This window comes from Lacerta agilis, chromosome 12 (genome assembly GCF_009819535.1).
Source record: "Lacerta agilis isolate rLacAgi1 chromosome 12, rLacAgi1.pri, whole genome shotgun sequence".
NCBI classification, from domain to species: Eukaryota; Metazoa; Chordata; class Lepidosauria; order Squamata; family Lacertidae; genus Lacerta; species Lacerta agilis.
This window is the reverse complement of record NC_046323.1, coordinates 31,466,461-31,484,093: the sequence shown is the minus strand read 5'-3', so window position 1 is coordinate 31,484,093 and position 17,633 is coordinate 31,466,461. Positions and strand designations below refer to the sequence as shown.

General features: G+C 41.7%; 1 long non-coding RNA gene across 1 annotated transcript in view; it reads right to left on the bottom strand.

Moving 5' to 3' along the window:
* The window catches only part of LOC117056139, an 80,123-nt gene extending 63,006 nt beyond the window's left edge, over window positions 1-17,117 (bottom strand). The window contains exon 1 of the long non-coding RNA XR_004427696.1: window positions 17,058-17,117. This is a non-coding gene — a long non-coding RNA (uncharacterized LOC117056139). The remainder of the gene's footprint in view (window positions 1-17,057) is intronic.
* Window positions 17,118-17,633: the final 516 nt, after the last annotated feature.

The window sequence follows — 17,633 nt, the reverse complement described above, 5'->3', positions numbered from 1 at the left end:
TAGAATGAAATGAAAAAAAACCCACACACAATAGTAAAATTAGATAGCTTTTTTTTTTTGCAATTTCATTATACCCCAAATCAGCTGCTTGACTCACTCATGCTTAATTGTAAGGCTAGCTCTGGCAGCCTGGTAGGGATGGGGTAGAAAACTAAGATTAGCAAAACCATGATGGTTCCGTATTACAGTAGTACCTTGGAAGTCGAACAGAATCCATTCCGGAAGTCCGTTCAACTTCCAAAACATTCGGAAACCAAAGCGTGGCTTCTGATTGGCTGCAGGAAGCTGCTGCAGGCAATCAGAAGCTGCAGAAGCCCCGCCGGACGTTTGGCTTCCAAGAATAGTTCACAAACTGGAACAGTCACTTCCGGGTTTGCGGTGTTCGGGAGCCAAAACGTTCGAGAACTAAGCTGTTCAAAAAAATCTGAAGCAATCCTCCTCTGAATAAAAGTTGCTGGGAATCATGAGTGGATAGAGTGCTGTTGCACTCAGGTTCTGCTTGCGGGCTTCCTGTAGACATCTGGTTGGATGTTTGAGAATAGCATGCTGGACTAGATAGGCCTTGGGTCCAATCCAGCAGGGCTCTTCTTATGTTCTCTTCAAGTTTAATCAGAAGCTGCAATTTCTAGTTTTATTGCTTAATTGTTTCCTATTCAGCAGGGCCAGTGTAAGACTTCAGGAGGCCCTTGGCACAGTGCTGCATACTGGCCCCCAACAATTACCCACACTCCCAATGCAACCATGCAGTATTTAAAAAAAATCATGCCAATGCCAAAGTAGTGGAAGGAATGCAACTCCCCACAAACCCCACAGGTGGCATTTTAGAGGAGGCCAAGTGGTAGTGCCACTCTTGAATGTGAGCCAATCTCAGCTCCCAGTCACAGTACCCACCTGCCACTTTAATTTCCTCCGAATGCAATTCCTCAACCAGGGTTGCTCAACGCATAAACACAGGTCTAGTTTCCAGTATAAACCTCTTTTTGAATCTCATTCATTGGAAATTATTTTTCCCTGAATTTAAAATGCTAACCTTTTCCCCAACACACACACTTCTCATACCTGCCAAGTGGGGATGGCCCCACTTTCTCTGAAGGCAGCACAAGCTCTGCCTTCGTACTGGGTTGCCCCAATTTCACATGGCCTGAGTATGGTGACTGTGGAAGCAGCTCCTGGGGCGTTAGCAGCATTCCCTTCCCTACCAACATGGCACCCTTCCGGGACTACAGCTCCCATCAGCCCTCAGAAGAGGCAGCTAAGGTAAGGTGGGTGGTGGGCAGAGGCAGTGGCAAGCGAGCAGCGGTGGATGGGCAGTGGCGGCAAGTGAGCAAGTGGGCACTCAAAGGGGGTGGCAGGATGATGCTGGGGAGGGGGGTGTCACACTTTGCCCTACCAAAATACTGGAGGGTAAGAGTTCTATTTACAGACCACAGTTTTCAAAACACAGAAAATGGATCATCATTATTTCACATAAAAGGCGGCTGCACTGCTAATGAATGGACAAGCAGCCTGCCACCTCCTCCCAGAACATTTCCTGTCAATTTAACAGCTTCACGGTGACAGACAGATATTTAGCATGGGGAGTTTCCCCCATCGGTGCACCTCCATGCTGGGAAGAGTTGTGCCACTTGACTTGCTGCCCATCACGTAGCTGTTTGACGGCACTGAAATCCTGCCAGAACGAGTTGGCAACCCTCCTGATATATGGCAGGGGAGAAACAGGGAAAGAAATATACGTATTGGGTGGGAGCTTTGAGAAGGCAACTTATTAAACACGCAAAATCCCTATTAAAGTACCACTGTCTGCACGCAGAGCATACATTCTTGCCAGTTAAAAATAGTTAACAGGCACAGAGTGAGCACACGCAGAGCAAGGAGATATGCCCAACTGAGTAGATCAGTTTATATATTTTAATCCTTCTTAAAACAGGTTTATCTTCCAAAAGAGTCACTCATGCCTTCTTCTTTCCCATGATTTAGCAACCAGAGAGCCTACAGACCCACTGTGCTTAGAAGGGGGCTCTCATTTTTATTTCTAACATTTTTATTTCTAACAAGTCTTCCAGCAGATTTGGAATATTATTCGAGTATAATTTGTATTTGAACTTTACCGTCTTTGATAATGAACACATCTCGGATGAAATTTCAAATCTTGAGTAGCAGTGAAGAGAGCCCTTCAAGATCTTTAAGCATAGAGAAAGGCAGATTTGTTGCCTGTAGCATCTGAGAAAAAGTCTATTGATCACTAGCACTTGATATACCCTGACCTAGACTTCCATGAACATGCCAGTGAATAGCTGGTGTTCGTGCATGTCCAAGACATCCCATCTTTTTAAAATGGGGAAGTTCAGCATGAGAGGAGTCTTTAAACTGCAAGTCCTATTAAAACAAATGTTGAACACCTTGTGTGTGAGGGAACAACAAACACACATAGTAAATTGCTGAGCCCATGGGCAAGATCCCATCCCACAATGAGTCTACATCTTTAATGTCATTATCACCAGCTGCTACAGTTCCTCTTCCACCTTCTAGCTTGCTAGCCAGGTGATGAACCAGCAGCTTTGGCACCTACTGCTCCTCCTTCTCAACACCACCGTTGTCTAGGCAAGAATCAGAAACGGGTGAATAAAGAGCCAGTTGCAGTGGTGAACAAAAGGAGCAGGGTTTTTTTTTTTTTTAATCAATGGGCCCTCTGCTGGCATATGTTTGAAAATATGAAATTATAAATTGGGGACACACAAGAAATGAGGGAGAAGGTAAACAACTGGGAAATGCTTCCTATAGCATAATAGCTGAAATTGCTAATCTCCAGGTCTAGATGGGCAGAGTTTTGCTCACCCAGACCTGAAGCTCAGTACTTAGCATTGGAGCACATTTATTTGCCTTATAGCGATGACTGTTGAGGTTCAGGGTTAAATGAGCAGGAAACTGCTCACCTAGCTCTGAACCTGAGCTGCTCAAACTGGGGAGAATAGTATTTTTACCTCCTTCTACACTAGTATGGGATAGATGGGCTGATAAATAGGTAAATGGCATACAGCTCATGGTATACAATCCCTAACTCGTTTTTTTTACCTCATTCTATATACAAGATGCTAGTTCTCCCTTCTTTGCAACTGATCCTTGGAAGGATAGTTTCCTGTCCAGACTCCAGGATACTAGACTCTGCTAGGGACTTTAAGCAGGTTGATTTACACACACAAACAGGTCCCCACCCTCAGATGGCCATCTGTGGCTCCTGGAGGGCAATAAATATGCTCAGTCCTCACCAAACTATCCCCCTGACCTTTAAAATTTCTGAACAAATCTTTTTCTGCACACTTGGGGACTCCCCGGGTATACAGAAATCACTGCTTTGTCTATGGGTGGTCTTGTCTATGGGCGGTCACATTTGGTATCAAAAGAAACAAGTTGGGGAGTTGCAAGGAATTATTGGAGGGCAGAGAGGGAAATAACATATTGCAAGACTGCTGAGCTCTTCTGGAACTAGATGAGCGGCTTATCTAACCCTGAACCTTAGCAGCCTTCATGCTGTCACGCAGTTGCTCTGTACTGACTGTTCAAGGCTAAGTGAGTAGGAAAAACATGTGTATCTGGCATTGAACCTAAATAACATAGTGTGGGGTGGGTGATGTATGCTCACTTTGTTCTCCCTGCTGTGTATGGAAAATTTGGACAGAGAAAGCCCATATCCTCAGACCCAAGTTTCATTGCTTTTTACAGAGCACTACTAGGGCTCTAGTTCTTTCACAGCTTAAAGAATCCTTGGAGGAGGTGTTTATTAACATCAGTTGAAGCACTTTTTATATACAGTATTCCTAATTCATTCCTGCCTTTCTTCTAGCCTCAAAGTAGACAGAGCCCTTCAAAGCTGGATTCATGCATAGGAGGGGGGGTTAGCATCAAGAGATGTGCACCTAGAATTTCCCTTGTTTAGGATACAATAATCTGTTAGGGGATTCAATATTTATTTATTATTTCATAAAATTTATACACCGCTTGATGGTAAAAAAACAACCACCTCACAGTGGTTTTCAGAAGATAAAACAGTAGAAGCAAGAAGAATTTACAACCTTACTTTAAAACATACAAAAAATTAAAATACTAACACAGATTAAAATTACACACTAAAATTAAAATTCTACACTAGCTGCAGCTTCCGGATCAACTGTGAGGGAAGCCCCACATAGAGCCAATTTCTGCCACTCCTCAAGATGACACCTTTAATGTTTCGTGCCTCCTGATTGGGACAATAAGACATATCCAGTGCTCATCATGCCATTGGTGTTGTGTGTGTGTGTGTGTTTCCCCCCTTTTACACACTCTCTCTCTCTCTCTCTCTCTCTCTCTCTCTATATATATATATATATATATATATATATATATCACACTTATCGTATTTTTCCGTGTATAAGACAAGGTTTCCACCCCAAATTTTTAAGTGTAAAACCATGGGCTGTCTTATACATGGAATTTAGCAATTAAAGTTAGATATTAAAAGGAATGTTGTTGGCAATGATGATTCCCTTAGCATGTGTGCAGTCCTACTATACTGTATTGTTTACTTAGAAATATCTCATTGAGGAATCTTTTTCAGGTGTTCTCGGCCATATGATACAATACCTACTGGATTATATGGCAGCTTCTTCATATTTTGAGAGCTGTGTGTTCGTGTGTGTGTGTTTATTTTTTCCACAAGAAGCCTGCATACATTCTATACATTAAACATTAACCCCCTCCCCTCATGAGAATAAAGTACAGGCGTGAGCCAAATATGCCCTGCCATAACGGGACATGCCTTGTCGGGAGGGTGCATGTCAGAAGCAGATTCTGATATGTATGTTATAAAAGCGTATCATATTTCCACAAAACCATTTTCTATTTGCCGCCCATTCTGTGCTTTGAACAGTATAATAAACCATTTGTCTCCAAGCAGACGACTGCAAATTATCCAATTTTGAGTAGTCAATAGATGAATTGCAACCAGTAGAGATGTAATCTCTACTTCAAAATGTATTAACAAAAGTACATATGCTGCACCATCCCAATAAACCCACGGCCACAACCCCTCCAGCACAGTGTGGGTGCTTGAGCACTTTACCTGATTACATTCTTAACATTTAAGAAATACTATAGGTTTTGAAGAGAAGGACACCGCAAATAAAAGACTCCAGCACAAAAATATGTAACACTCACCATTCTTTCACCAGTGACCCAACTGGACAATCTTCAACAATCAATGCAATTAGTGGCATTTCATACTCATTTTATTTCAATTATGTTTGCTTTAATCATGTTTATTTTATAACTGAAAGAATAAGGAAACAATTCTTATCCCTATATAAGTATTATGGCTTGATTTTTGTAGCCATTGGCAAAGACATAATTGAAATCAGTGGGGCGGTGCTGGGGCTTAGTAGAACATAGTTCATGCTGTTATTCTGTATAAATCTGTCTTGAAACAAATTTCCTCTTCTGGCAGTTGAACTGTTTACTCTTCCCTCAGGAGGGAAAATGTCTTTCCTTGGCCTCTAGGTTGGATCTTTGCCAGGCTAATAGATGTGTTTAAATGGTGATAAAAAATTCCCTGTTTGGAGAATTTTAACTGAGGGAATCATATCCTGAGGGAGTTTTGACTGAGAAAATCATATTCTTCTGTATCAAGGTATACAGATCTTCAAAATGATTAGCACACTGCGATTTGATCCAAGAGGATGTGGTAATTCAACAACCCATTCAGCAGGGATTTGTGTTTGGAGCCAAAATGGAAATAAGTGGGCAATGCCATTTACTTCAAAGCAATAAAAAATGCATGGACTACTTATGGACAGAACTACATACTGAAATAATTTACCCAAAGGACAACAATAATGGAGGCAGCAGCAGTGGGGCTTCTGCTTGTTCATCACATACCCCTCTTTTTATGCAGTAAAATAAAAATCCTAGCGTGGTTTCAGATATGACGGAGAAAAGTAGGGAAGACTCCAATGCAGCAACAAGATGAGAGAAACATCTAAGGTACAGTCGATTTTCCTCAATGGGGCTTGGACTGTGGGGCTGCGTCATACAGCAGGGCCTCCTCAGTGACATGACATCAGCTGAGGAACTCCCTACCCATAGAGGTTTGGTTAGCCTCTACAATAATGTTCAGGAGACAAATTAAAATGCATTTATTTCAGCTGATCTTCAGCACATTTTCATTCCCCACATACATATGTCTTCCAGCTTCCTGGCTTGTAGCACCTACTTGTAAAAGGAAACATTCACTCTCATTTTGCTCCCTATAATATACATGGGTAAGTTTCACTAAATATAATATACTCATGTTTATGGAAAATATATATTTTTAATAACCACCCTCAGTTTTTCCTTCCTATTTAGTTTGTAGTGCTGGGAATTAACCACGCAAGGAAGGCCATCCATGGAGTAAGGCCAAAGGTCCTGCTGATGAACAGCTGGGTGATTTGTCATCCAAGCATTACCATACCCCTCAACTGTCCAAATTAATTTGGAGCATCCTGTTTTGGGGGGGGCTGTGCTCTCACGCAAGAGCACGGCGCCCCAAAACATGCGAGATTGATCTTGTGGGAGAGCACAGTGCCCCCAAACGTGCATTTTTGGGCTCCATGCTCTTGCACAGGAACACATCCTGGAAGACATATGTCATGGTTTTCGTCCTTGACATGTTGGAAGGTATGCATTACTTTTGACAAAGAGACTTTGTTCAGGGCAGACGGTGTGCACCTTTCAGTAGAAGGAAACAAAATCTGGCGGACAGACCCAGTGGAGGGCCTGAAGTCTTGTTACAGGTGTGAGGGGTTTGACGGCGAGCCCATTTGGGTTAGGTTGGCAGTTTGGGCCTTGGGTAAACCCTTGGAAGGAGGTGAGGTTGTAGTCTCTGCCTCCAAATGATAGGGTATTCCACTAAAGACATCTGAGAGGAGCTGCTTCTGTCCATATGCCCAGGTGGGGGCTTGGGCCACAGCACTCATCAAGGTAGTGATCCGTGCGGGGTCCCCCAAATTGATTTAAGTCATAGGACTCCCTCACTGTAGGGTTGATCCAGATTCACTTCTGGCAGGCAGGTCAGAAGTCAATGGTTATGCCCAGTGCCTTTGCCAAACCTCAGATGTAACCAATAGAGCTTGGTTCTTATTTGACCCAATAAGCTGTGTTGTGTTTAGTTCTTCCTATCCAGTTGAGGGGCAGTGGGGATGTGAAGCTTTGGCTCGCAAGTCTTTGCTTACATGAGAGACCCTTATTCACAACAAACTTTCTAGATTCCCAAAGCACAAAAAGACTGGCAAAATCTGTTTGCCATCAAGATAAAAGGCTTCAATGACTGGCTTATTTCTATTATACTCAGTTAACCATTTCCCCAGGAGCCTGTTTTCAAATACAGAAAGCTTTCAACTTTAAGAAATATTGGTCTAGTTCTGCACTTAAGGGTGAGGAAAGAGACTGAGGAAAATCTTGTTTGTTTTTTAAAGAAAGAATTATCTACTTAATAAGTTAAAAGCAATTCTTTAGAACTAATTCACCTAAAATAAAGAGGCAAAATAGTTTAAGCAAGATGTTCACAAAACTATGTGCAATTCTAATTCCTGAACAACAACAACGATAAAAATAATAGATGTGATAACCAGTGGTTGGTTGCAAGAGCTGTATCTGGGTCCAGATAAGGTCATAGAGGGTAGCTGAAATTTTGTCAGAGTGGACACAAAGCATTCAGCTACTGAAGGAAAAGAGGACAGGCCAAGCCATATTTATAGCATTTCCCCTGCTGCTCACAGAGAAATAAGCTCCAAAGGGAAATGGTTTCCCACCTCTCTGGCTAGAAGAAAAAAAAAGTGGTGATGTGTAAGGGGAAGGCAGCAACACAGGGGGCGGGAAATGAGGACAAGATGATATTGGCACAGGGTGACTCTTTTGATGCACAAACATTAGCTATATTGGTTCAATAAAAAGTCACAGTTGGGTGATTTATGTGGTTCTGCAGATCAGGGGAAACTTGTGTATCTTCTTACCCAACCATACAAGACACTGGCATTTCTCTCTGTTGTAATATTCATCGCAGCATATGACTATTCTGTGTGCAATGTTCTTATTAAATAATACATAATATTTTATATATATACACACACACAGTGGTACCCCGTGTTACGCACGGGATCCGTTCCGGATCGCGCTACGTAACTCGTTAATGCTTAACATGAACGCTTCTGCGCACCCGCGCATCATGGGGAGGAGGTCCGTAAGTCGAACGTACGCAACACGGAGCGTACACAACTCGAGGTATGACTGTATATAAAATAAAGAACTGAAACACTCTTCAGGAAGATGTGTATAATACACCAAGCTGCAACTGTATTAACTGACATGTATAACTAGTGCCAGGATGAGGCACTGCCTGGGAATTCCACATATACCCCCATGACAGAAGAAAGACAGGTGACAAGGGTGTTCAATTCAAAACAAAACAAAAAAGTTTGTCTCTTTTCATTCAAGATGTAGCAACCATTTTTATAACCTGGTCTTTGCCTTCATCAACATCTTTTGCTTAAAACTGATTAGATACCCAATACTATTCATTGCATATGTGAATATGTCAATTTCAGTTTCTCTCCCATTTTTATTTTTTCCAGTTCAGTTCTCCACATTTTTACGCCAGTTTGTTCATTTACAAGAAAAAGTCCTCATCAGCATTTTTCATGTGAATTTCTCCTTCTATGCACATTTTTATGTGCTATTTTTGCCTAATTTTCACAGAGCAATTCCTGGTATTATAATTCATTTCTGTATTTTATTTTCACTAATATATGCATTTATTTGAACACTTTCCCACAGTAAATGCATTTTTGTACACATTACATGGCATTGCAGATTTCGGATCAGTGCTAATTTGAAGGATAACTGTGTTTCAGTTCACATATTGTTCTGGAAAATACAAATCATTAAGCTTGCCTTCAAATGCAAACTGAATCTTCCCCATTCTTCCTTTGGAGTTAATCTCATTGCAGTCTGTTGAGTTTACTTCTCACCCAACAGGCATAGAATTGGACTGCAAATGGAATGGCACTCCTCCACCCCACCTCAAGCCAAATATGTGGACTGAGCTCCATCTATGGCAGCCAGAAATGGGAGCTCCAGTTTTTGATGTGGCACAGACTTTGTATTCAGAAATGCTTTTGTTTGTTTTGTTTTGTTAATTAGGACTAACAGAGTTGAGATGTTAAGGAAGAAACCTCTCACAAACATATAATGGTTATACATTTAGTAATCTATTTCCTGCTGGTAGCAATATACTGGAGCCAGCACTGACAAAAGTCAGGAAAGGCTTTTGGAAATCTAGAACTGGAAGTGTTTGGGTGTGTGTGTGTGTGTGTGTGTGTGTGTATTCCAGCGTTCCATGAGAGAAAACATAACAAAGTAAAAATTTCAGCTGCACTCCGAAAGGAAAAACTATATTGAGGGACGGATGAGTGACAGAAACAAGTTGGGAGAGGTGGCAGCTTAATAACGCCCCTGCAGTTTTATCAATGTGGCTAAAATAGAGTGGAAGAATCATGTGGTGACAATTTAGAGAGAGAAAGTAAAGGATCCTAGTCACTTTGTTATTGTTATTGTTATTGTTGTTGTTGTTGTTGCTGCTGCTGCTGCTGCAGCTCCTGTAACTGCCAGAAGTAGACAAAGAAAGCTTTTTCCACCACTATTTCCATACAAGGGGAAAAAAACCTGCACCTATTAAATTTCAGACAGAGGATGAGATGGTTGGACAGTGTTCTCGAAGCTACTAACATGAGTTTGGCCAAACTGCGGGAGGCAGTGAAGGATAGGCGTGCCTGGCATGCTCTGGTCCATGGGGTCATGAAAAGTCAGACACGACTGAACAACAACAAAATTAAATTTCAGCCATTTAAGCTGGTCTTTAAGATGTGGGTGGCGCTGTGGTGTAAACCACAGAGCCTAGGGCTTGTCGATCGGAAGGTCGGCAGTTTGAATCCCTGTGATGGGGTGAGCTCCTGTTGCTCAGCAGTTCGAAAGCACATCAAAGTGCAAGTAGATAAATAGGTACCGCTCCAGCGGGAAGGGAAACGGCATTTCCGTGCACTGCTCTGATTTCACCAGAAGCGGCTTAGTCATGCTGGCCACATGACCCGGAAAAACTGTCTGTGGACAAAACACCGGCTCCCCTGGCCTATAAAGCAAGATGAGCGCCGCAACCCCAGAGTTGTCCACGACTGGACTTAACTGTCAGGGGTCCTTTACCTTTACCTTTAAGACACGATAGCGTTTAAGAAAGCTGCCTTATACTTAATCTGAGCACCTAGTTCAATATTGTCTTCAATGACTGACAGCAGTTCTCCAGGGTTTCAGGCAGGAGTCTTTCCGAGCCCTGCCTGGAGATGCCAGGGATTGAATCTGCAAAGCAGATGTTCACTGTTGAGCTATGGCCTTTCCTCACTAACAAAGTCATCAGCAAGGTGGTCAACCAGAAATGGGTGTGTGAAAAAGGGGTGTGTGGCAAGCTCTATAGAAGTACATAGAAGGATTACAGAATATCAGAAGGAAGTTTAAGCAACTGCAACCAAAACAAAATAAAGAATTAAAAAATCCTTCCAGTAGCACCTTAGAGACCAACTAAGTTTTTTCTTGGTATGAGCTTTCATGTGCATGCACACGAAAGCTCATACCAAGAACAAACTTAGTTGGTCTCTAAGGTGCTACTGGAAGAAAAATTTGTTTGTTTGTTTTGACTATGGCAGACCAACACGGCTACCTACCTGTAACTGCAACTGCAACCAAGTTTGGGTCCCCTTGTGCCTATTCTATGTCCAGTTTGACATGCTGAAATTTGTCACATTGTGTAGCAGAGCTCCTAAGAGAGGTAAAGCTGCTATCAAGCCAAAGAATTAATACCAGGAATGTATAGGGAGCTGCATCCCATTGCATGACATCCGAGAAAATGCACCAGTGAGTTTCCTTTATTTCATCTGTGTAACATTCATCTACTTTAAGCAGACTTTATGCAGGCGCCATTTATATGTAGCACAACCTCTGTTCTAATCCCTGTGTATTAGTAAAGTTAACTGCCGTTCACTCGGCACTGCTGTTTGCACAGCTGGAAATGTCGGATAGAATGAGTTCATCCTTTCTACAATGAGCTTAAACCTACAACCCAGCAGTGTCTGTCTTGTTTACACCTACCACCATGTTGCATTGTTCACATAAGCGTGACTTGTTTTAATGATGTCGGTGTAACACCGCAGGTGCCTAAATGCCAATAAACCTTGCCTCACTGTTAAACCAAAAAGTCATCATTCAGAATGGATAATGTTAAGCCTTTGAGAAAGATATTGAGCACGGTACTCCTGCGCATAACAGTTAATGATGCATAACATTAAAATATCTGTATTTCCACATCTGAAAGTACCACAGATTCTGTTTGGTGAAAAGCATGTTTCTGTTGACATAATAAATAGGAACCTCAGGACTGAACATGCTGTTATTTTCTTGACGACAACAACAAAAAAGGAAAACTAAAAATATTCTAGAGATTTAAAAATATCACTCAGTGGTTTGTTGAAATCATATTCAGCAGCATCTGACCCCAGTGTTGCTTGCTGATAAGTGAAATTCTGAGCATGACCGTATTTTAAGACACATTACTAAATATGTACATTCATTGCCTAGAGTCAGTTACATGAACAGCTTAGTTCTATGGATCAATTTTTAGTTTAGCACCACAATTAACTCTGGAGCACAAATGCAAAATTATATTCCCAGTAAGAATGGCTGGAGCATGAAGGCCAGAAGGGGAGAACCTTGTCTCTCCAGGTGTGGTTGGACTACAACTCCAATAATCCCTGATCATGATGGCTGGGGCTGAGGGTAGTTTAAGTCCAACAGCATCCAGAAGTTCACCCGTTCCTCACTTTGGTCTGAATCTAGGCTGTGTCCTGCTAGCCAGGACACTCGTCTTCACTTGATAAATTCATGCTGGTCTCCACCACAGGCGGATTTAGGGCAGCATGACTGCTTCCCCTGCACTGAGCACCCATCCTAGGGGGTGCCACAGGGAGCCAAAACTATGCTGTAGTAAATTGGGAAGAATGGAAGTTGGGACACACACACACACACACACAAAATGTGTCCTCACACAGGATGCTACAGAATTTGAAAGACCAAAGTCCACCCCTGTGCCCATAAATGTACAGTAAATCATAGCAAGCTCCATTATACCAGGTTAGAATATTTTTTCCATTTAGATCAGTACTACCTAATCTGAACTGCAATGGCTCTCCAGGCAATGGATTTTCATATCCCCTGCTACATTGTCCTTTTAAATGGAGAGGCCCAAAACTGAACCAGGAAACATCTACATGGAAAACATCTGCTTTACTGCGCTGTAGTCCTTTCCCAGTTCATATGATCTAGAACGCCCATGATATGTAGCAAAGGATGGCAGACAGCTTGCTGTCTCTTAACTCCTACCTACCTATTACACTGCTGTTCCTTGACTCAGTGGCCTCATTTCTCAATCTTTTTTAAAAAATCCAAAGGCGGCGTGATAAATTGCGACTGGAAGACAACAGGAAGCAAGTCACAGCAAATGCTGGAGGGAAACTGTAATACATTATTGGAAAACACACCAATCACAAGCCAGAGCAACTGAAGTTTCTACTAGCTATCTAGGGCAGCCCCACACTGCACACTTTACAGTAGTCTAACTTCAAGGTAACTGTGTGTGTGGAGAGAATGTCTGTGCTGCCCATATAATGGACCTTTTGAAACCCTCATAGTTCATAAAATGTTTTTACTTTAATGATTGTTGCAAAATTAAAATACTATTAGCCTATGCATCTCCACTGTCCCTCAGACCATGTGGTGGGCCAGACTATATATTTTTTTGGGGGGGAATGAACTAATTCCTATGCTCCACAAATAACCCAGAGATGCATTTTACATAAAAGAACACATTCTACTCATGTAAAAATACACCGATTCCTGTTACATAAAAGAACACATTCTACATTCTACTCATGTAAAAACACCAGGCATGCGAAGCTGCGGCGGCCATTTTAGGTGAGGGCACTGGCGACCTTAAAGAGCATTCTCCCCCACCCCAGTCCCAAAATTACCCAGTCCCAAAATCACACACCCCAGTGACACAATCCCTTCAGAGCTGGTCTTACTCAGTGCGACCTCTCAGGCATGCCTCCTACTCCGTGTTTTTTTTTTCTCTCGGAGCATGAGAAGCTGTGGCGGCCATTTTAGGTGAGGGCACAGGCATTGTTGCTCTGGCCAGGTCTGATGATGTCGACGGGCCATCTGCCTTTCTATTGAATGCTGTTGGAGTCTTCATTCCTTTTGCTGGTGAGGTATCATAGGCGCGCCATTTTTTTTTGCCTTTATTCTATATTTTAGGCATGACAGGTGTGGTTTTTTTTAAAAAAAATTATTATGCTAGATCCTTCCTCGATGGTCATGTTATGATTTGTACTAATCTGATGTGCTTTGGTCCAGCGGTTACGGAGAGCATCGGTGTCCTCCGCGCACACAATGGGAACATATATATATATATATATATATATATATATATATATATATATGCTGCATAGGCTAATATACTCCTGTTCTCTGTATTGCAGATGATTTCAGAATAGAATTAAAGAGACTAGGGAAAGGCTTTTGCTTCTTATGAGTCACAGAGACCTGCATCCCAAGCCCCTTCTGTGACAATTTCCATAGATTCATGTATCATTTTACGGGGGGCAGGGAAAACAATTGTGTCCTTAACGTAGTTCTAATATGTAAAATTCCTTTATTCTGCACTATAACTGCACAGGGAGTATGTCATATGGTTTTTCAGCATGCCTGCAATTAAATGTAAAGTGTTCACAATCTTTTAATGCTCCATAGTTGTGGAAGAGGCATAAGAAAATGGTCTGTGGGGATCCTATATTCGCATATGAATTTTATTTTATTTTTTAACTTTCAGGCCTGGTCAGGCTTTATGACTGGTGCATTTTGGAGAATGCAGCGTTCAAGCACTGCGCTTTATAATGATTTCTCCTTATGCTATTTATCTCACTTTTCCAGTTGCAGCGCATTTATCCTCACACAGGCAGGAGCATGACAGGAGAGGAACGAAGACGTCAAAAGCGATTCTGCCAAACTAGGGAATAAGGATTCTCTCCTCTCTCTCTCTTTCCCCCCTCACTTGAATGACATTTTTAAGAAAAAGCATAGAAATATTAGCATTCCAATGCAAATTAGACTGTTCATAGCTTTCTGTGCTAAACTGGATCAGTTTTTTTTCTGCTGGGGAAAACTATTCATGAAGAAACTCAGGGAAAGAATGCTCACCATTGGTCTTCTCCTTTGCAACACTACATTCCTTTCAAGTACCCAAATAATATTTTTGTCAGTTTCCTGTTTTACAGTGCAACCACAACCATTGTCTACTCATAAATAAGTCCTATCACATTACCTTTTACCACTTATTGTTTTTTATGCAAACCACAACACAGTAGGTTTTCTCATAACAACTAATTTTTGCTGGGTTGTTGCATCTTTAAGGTGTACACCTAAAATGTACATATAAAAGAATTAGGGGGAAATCCTAACACTAGGATTGTGCTATTTTTTCTGGAAAAAGCAGTGCCAGCACTCACCGTGAACACCTCCCTTGTTCTCTTAGAATGGCAATGGCGCCGGTGTTCAAACAGGGCACCAGAAATATAAACTAAGGGCATTGTGGATGACTTAGTTACCATCAGCCCCAGCAAACACTGCCAATTGCAAGGGATGATGAGAGTTATAGTTCAGCAACATCTGGAGAGCCAGAGGTTCCCCATGCTAGTGCTAGGTCAATGCATTAAAAGAATTGTGGGTTTCTGTACTTTTGCTAAAGGTTTCAACAACAATAATAGTCTCCTGAAAAACACGTGCTATATTAGTCATAAGTATCTGTCATACTGGAACTCTACTGTAAAATGTCAATTTTAGTTGTTTAAATGATGCATATTACAAGTACCATCTCCTAAAATATTGATTGTCCTTAGCTAAGCACCGTTAACACTTGCCTTGTATTGCAATTTTTATTTGTTTGAATTTTTTGTAACTTGGTTTGTTAAACTGACTCCTAGAAATATTGTGCTTATTACTGCATAAATTCAAGTGTATCAGTTCAGGTTAGTTTCAGGCATGGCATCTTTCTTTGGTGGTTTCCCTGCCTGTTATGGTGGGTTTATAAATGTTCGCTCCAGGAATACTCTTGACAATGACAATACGTCTTCCCAGATGTAGATTTTGTACCGCTTTGATATAAACCTGCTGAGAATCCTTTAAGACTATGTCTTTTGTCAGAACCACTAACTATGAAAGAGTCCCTGCTTTCTCCATAAAAAAAAATAAAAAAAAGATACAATGGGGTTTTTCACAACTTTATCCCTATGGAAGGTTTTGTTCTTTAAATATTCAGACAGATTCTTGCTTCCTAACCTATTCTCCAGAGGTGTAGATATTTGCCATTTACTTCAGAATGAGTGCAAGCAAGACCTTTTGACATGCATAGTTGTTCCAGGACTAGAGCTTATGACAAAATGTATTTTTAGAAAATCTAAATGTTATCTTAGGAGGGAGAGAGAGAGAGAGAGAGAGAGAGTATTAAAAACGTGAAGTGAGCTTTTAGTCCCTGTCCTATTGCAGCGACTTCTGCAGTTTAATATATAATATAATATGATATGATATATTATATTATATTATGTATCTATTGTATTAGGAGGATCCATAGCTGGAGATGCCAGGGATTGAACCTGGTGCTTAACAACTTGGGTCCAGGATATTTCAAGGACTGCCTAATTTTGTATATCCCTGCCTGATCACCAAGGTCTTGGGGGGAGTCAATGTTAGTGGCCCCCCATGGCTCAGATACAAAGCTAGTATCCAACAGTTGTTGTGTGTTCAATGTTGCAGGTCCAATTTTGTGGCACTCCCTTCCAGTTGAGATCAGACAGGCTGTTCAGCTTTTGGTACACATGGAAGACTTTGATTTATTCCTGCAAGCCTTTTAGCCAAAGTTTGATTTTATCATGTTAACCAATTTTTACCTTTTATGTGTTTTATTTCATGTACACCACCTAGGGATGATTGTACTCAAGTGGTATATAACTTGTTTAAGCAAACAAATTTAAATAAAGTGGTACCTTGGGTTAAGTACGCTTCAGGTTAAGTACGCTTCAGGTTAAGATCTCTGCTTAAGAACAGAAATCGTGCTCTGGCGGCGCAGCGGCAGCAGGAGGTCTCATTAGCTAAAGTGGTGCTTCAGGTTAAGAATGCTTCAGGCTAAGAACGGACCTCTGGAATGAATTAAGTACAGTGGTGCCCCGCTAGACGAAAATAATTCGTTCTACGGGTTTTTTCGTAGAGCGAATTATTCGTCTAGCGAAGCGGCAATGGAGCGCGGAGGTTTTCGCGCTAAAAAAAAAATCCGCCTTGCGAAGCAGCCCCGTAGACTTTTTCGTCTAGCGAGGCATTCGTCTAGTGGGGCACCACTGTAATAGGCTCGGGGCTCACCCACAAAGCAGACTCTGCACCTACCTTCCTTACTCTGCGGTATATGGGGACTGCATTCTGATGGACCTATGTAGGGCCATTGGCTCAAGGCAGCTTGCTGAGTTTATTTAGCAAATGGTCCTGGTGTGGCTTGAACTGTTTTGCACGTAGGCTCTCATACAAAATTAATAGAATTGGTTAGCTACAGTATCTGACGGCTCAGGTTCACGCTAAGCAGGAGAAATGTATAATATTGTAAAAGTCAAAATCCTGAAATGTCACCACTCTGAGACCAAATAATCTATTCACCGCATTAAGTAGATTGTACAGTGAGCAGCATGATAAGCCGACTTCGTTGTTAGCACAGTAATGAAAGCAACAGACCATGACAAGGTTAATCCCTACCATTAGGAGTTACTCTAACACACCTTGTTGATGGTAATAAAGCCTGTGCACTGTAGTTTATTAAGCCTTTTATAAAATAAATGCTTAGCTCTCACCCAAATGTTACCATTGCTGCTCAGTCTCTTTGCAACAGGAGGCCTTCAGGGAGTATCGGGCTCATCCAGCCCAGTCCTCCTAAGTACTGGAAATTAAAACACAACAGTGGTTTCTGCTGTTCAAAACATGGGCTTTCTTCATTCCTGGAAGTATGGTAGGGCTGCTTCCACATTAGGGCCCTTAACCACTGCTGACACATTGCTTCCCTATAATCGGAAGGAGAATGGAAATGTCCCAGCATTTAATATAGCTGTATATTATCCAGTAACATGAGAGACTTATTGGCAAAGGACCTTCTATAATATTTATTCAGAAATAAGGCCTGTTCTGCAAAGGTTAGCCAAGCCAAGATGGTTCTATGTTACTTCCAGTGGCCACTGTAAGAATAGGATGCTGGACTAGATGGGCCTCGGATCTGAAGCAACAGGGCTCTTATTACGCTATCTTTTATCTGAAGCTGCCTTCTTGCAATTTCTGTCTTTAATTGCTTAATTCAGCAGTGCCAGCGTCTGACTTCAGGGGGCACATTACTGCTAATTGGTCCCCAACACATATACACACATGCACATGCACAC